The sequence below is a fragment of the Pinus tabuliformis genome, chromosome 5_1, assembly GCF_031772625.1.
Source record: "Pinus tabuliformis cultivar Carrire ecotype Pingquan chromosome 5_1, CPIR1, whole genome shotgun sequence".
Taxonomy (NCBI): domain Eukaryota; kingdom Viridiplantae; phylum Streptophyta; class Pinopsida; order Pinales; family Pinaceae; genus Pinus; species Pinus tabuliformis.
The window spans coordinates 305848895-305852938 of record NC_142305.1 but is presented as its reverse complement, the minus strand read 5'-3'; positions in this window follow the sequence as shown (position 1 = coordinate 305852938).

The following is a 4044-nucleotide window of genomic DNA, read 5'->3' as shown; positions in this document are numbered from 1 at the left end:
GACGACCACAAAAACACAGTCATTTCCATGCTTAGTGGAAGGAAGGCCTGACATGTAATCCATGGAGATGGATTCCCAAGGTCGACTAGGGGTAGGCAACGGGGTGTAGAGGCCTTGCTTCTTAATGGTCGGTTTGGCAATGGCACAGGCAGTACATGATCGGATGTACTTCCCAACATCCTGTCGAAGATTCGGCCAATAGAAATAATTTTGCAGTACTGCCACTGTTTTCTCGACCCCGAAATGCCCAGCAGCCCGACTGTAGTGTGCTTCCCAAATCATCTTGGCACGCTCGCTTGAAGGAACACAAAGGTGACCGAGGTGGCATAATAGGGCATCCTGGAGGTGAAAATCTGCAACCTGCCGACCCTCCAAGAGTGTCTGGTATGTGTGGCCGAATTCTGGGTCGCTTTTGTAGAGAAGTGGCCAATCAGAAGTCTCGTGCCCGCAAGAGTTGAGCACGGTGGTTAGCGCCATGATCGGTGGTCGACTGAGGCAATCTGCAACATTATTGGTGCTGCCCTTTTTGTACTTGATATTCAAGTGAAACTGTTGCAGGTATGTAGACCACTTCTGATGGCGATCATTCTGCAATTTCCCTTGGGTCTGTATGAACTGCAGAGGTCGGTGGTCTGTGTGGATGACCGTTTCCTTCCCCAAAATGTAATGCTTCCATTGTCGGCAGGCCTGTACAATGGAATACATCTCTTTATCATAAGTGGGGTACTTCCGGACTGTGTCTGAAAGTGTTTCACTGTGATATGCCACTGGATGTCCATGTTGAGTAAGGACTGCCCCAATAGCATAGTCAGAGGCATCTGTCTCGACCTCAAATGGTTGTTGTAAATCTGGTAACGCGAGCACTGGTGCCGTGCAGAGGCGATCCTTCAACTCCCTGAATGCCTTCTGTTGAGATTCAGACCAAAAGAATTTTGCTTTCGCCCCACCCTTGGTGACTTGACTCAAGGGCCAAGAAATATGAGAAAACCCCAACACAAACCTGCGGTAGAAGTTGGCAAGACCTAGAAAGCTGCGGAGCTCTGTTAGAGTGGTTGGAGAGGGCCAATCCCGAATGACTTGGACCTTGGCTGGATCGACATGCACCCCCTGTTCATCAATGATGTATCCCAGATACTGAACCTCGGTCATGCCAAAAGTGCATTTCTCCAAATTGGCACATAGCTTGTGTTGCCGCAGTGTTTGGAGAACCTGTCGGATGTGGTGGAGGTGCTCTTCCCAACTCTGGCTGAAGATCAGAATGTCATCCAAGTATACTACTACAAAGGAGTTGGTGAATGGCCGCAAGATGTCATCCATTAACCTCATAAAGGTTGCAGGAGCATTCGTCAATCCGAAAGGCATGACCAACCATTCGAAGAGGCCCTCCTTGGATTTGAAGGCAGTCTTCCACACATCTGAGGGTTCGATTGGTACCTGGTGATATCCTGACTTCAGATCGATCTTGCTGAAATATTTCGCCCCCTTTAGTTGGTCTAGGAGGTCATCAATCCGTGGGATCGGGTACCTATTACGGACAGTGATCTTGTTCAGTGCCCGATAGTCAATACAGAGTCTCCACGTCCCATCCTTCTTCTGTACCAACACGATCGGGCTCCCACAGGGCGATGAACTCGGACGGATGTGACCTTTCTGCAGGAGCTCCTGAATCTGCCTCTTGATTTCATCGTTCTCCAGAACGGAGCGCCAATAAATTGGTCCATTGGGTAGCGGTGCACCTGGGGTCAGATCGATGGAGTGCTTGACTTGACAATGCAGAGGAACCCCTGCCGGGGAGGTGAAGATGTCCTCGTACTCCTCCACAATCTTGTCCATCTGTAGTTGTCGTGCAGAGGGGCCTCGTTTGGAGGCCGCGGCCACTGTCTTCTTCTTTCCTTGAGGGCGTATCATCAGGAAAACAAATTTCGTGGTTTTGGAAATGATCTTACTGCATTGTTTTGCAGTAATCAAAGAGAGGGCGGCAGGTGGTGCTACCTCTGGTATCCTGAACAACTTATTTCCCAATGTAATAATAACTGCACGGGGCCTCGATTCATACACAGCATGTCGCTTCCACAAGTATGGTTGTCCTAGTAATACATCACAAACTTCAAGGGGAGCAATGTCACACAATACCTCATCCGCGAAGGGCTTGATGTTGTATGGAAGGCGACACTGCTGGCTCACGCGAAGATCTCGTCCTTGGTGAAGCCACCCAATGGTGTATGGTTGTGGATGTGATGTGGTCGGTAAGCCCAACCGCTTCACGACCTCTGCCGAAATGAGGTTCTTTTGACTCCCGCTATCAACAATGAACTGTATCGGGGAGCCCTTTACCCACATCTGGGAGTGGAAGAGACGCTCCTCCTCCTCTGGATCTTCGGGTTCATTTTTCTGGATCTTTGCGGTAGCAACAGTGGCACTGGGGTCCGCATCAATGATCTGCTTCCCTTTTTCATACCCCTTATCGGGTTCTGACTCCGTGTCGGAACATGCATCTGATTCTGAAACCTTTAGCTCAGCCACCAGTGACTGCTTGGCCCGACACTCACTTGTGTTGTGAGTGGAGCTCTTATGGAACTCGCACCATTTTCCAGTGTCCTTTCTCGGCTTCGCGGCATTGTTCTTTGCTTGCAGCTTCGGCTGGTTGTCTTGGGCTGTCCCGCCTTGGATTTGTCCTTTGTTCTGTGGTTTAGGGGCACCTTTCCCCTGCTTTGGATTCGCAGATCCAAAGTCTCGCTTCTTTTGTTTAAACTTCTGCTCGACCTTGACGGCATACCGGTATGCTGCGCCGAGCGAGGGGATGTTTAGGAATTGTATTTCTTCCTGGATGTACTTGTGCAGGCAGCCACGGTATTTGAGTATCAAATGTTGCTCCGAATCCTTGATACCCAACTTTGTGCGAAGGGTATGGAAAAGATTGGTGAACTCCGGCACGTCTTGGTCCCTTCCCTGCCGCAGCGTGGTCCACTTTATGTATTCATCCTCATAGCTCCCGACAGGGTAGTACTGCTCCTTGATAGCATCCCGGAACGAATCCCAGGTGGGTGCGGCTGAAAATAGTGAGCCAGTACTTTCATCCTTCTGCTCGCAGTAGGTTTCCCACCAGTCCTTGACGTGGGGGGCTGCTTTGAGGAGAGCAAAAACAATCTTTTCCCGACTCGAAAATTCATGAACAGAAAAATAACCCTCTAGCAGATTTAACCATTTATCTACGGCATCTGCATCTATCTGACCTTCGAATATGGGGATTTCAAAATTAACTTGTACCTTAAAGGGTGTGGCGTTTCCAGAGTAGCTGCTGGAAGCCGATGCGTTGCTTCTCGGTAGCCGCTGAAGGATCTGGGCAAAACTGTCCATCATCGCGTTCCGTTGTCGCTCGAGGGCTTCTTCGAGCAAGATTTTGATGGGATCTCCTACCCCCTCGTCTTTCTTCTCGTCCGCCATGGGAGGCCGTCGGGATTTGCGAGGCTGGTCTTGCAAAGGTTCAACCAGTTCAAGCCCTAACTCCTTATATCCCGACCTTGTTGGGGACATGCAAAGAAAAACAGAGAAAAAGCAGACCGCTCTGATACCACTGATCTGGATTTAAACAGGAACGCAACAAATTACAGAGATAACCATATACACAAAGATGCAGCGGAAATAATATTTCATTTCATTAATGGAAAATACTCAAATATGCTTACAACAGAAATGGAAATAAACTAGCTAGGGCGATGGTAGCTTATCTCTAAGAAGAGATGTGATGGCTACATGCCTCTGAACTGTCTTACAATGAGGCTCGGAGGCCTATTTGTTGTTGAGAAACAATAGAAAACCCTTCACATTCCAAAACCTAACCCTAGAAGATGAAACGCCAAATTGTGGGCCCCGTTTTTGGGTAAGTTGGTACATCAACTTCCCGGGGTCGCGAATTGGTCATACTATCTCCGTTTGACGTGCATGATAGCCCGTTGGAAAGATCTCTCCGAGGACTACGACGGAAAAGACGACTTTTATCAGAAAAAGCGCTGGCGGTAGATTTCCCAAAAAACGTCGTTTAGG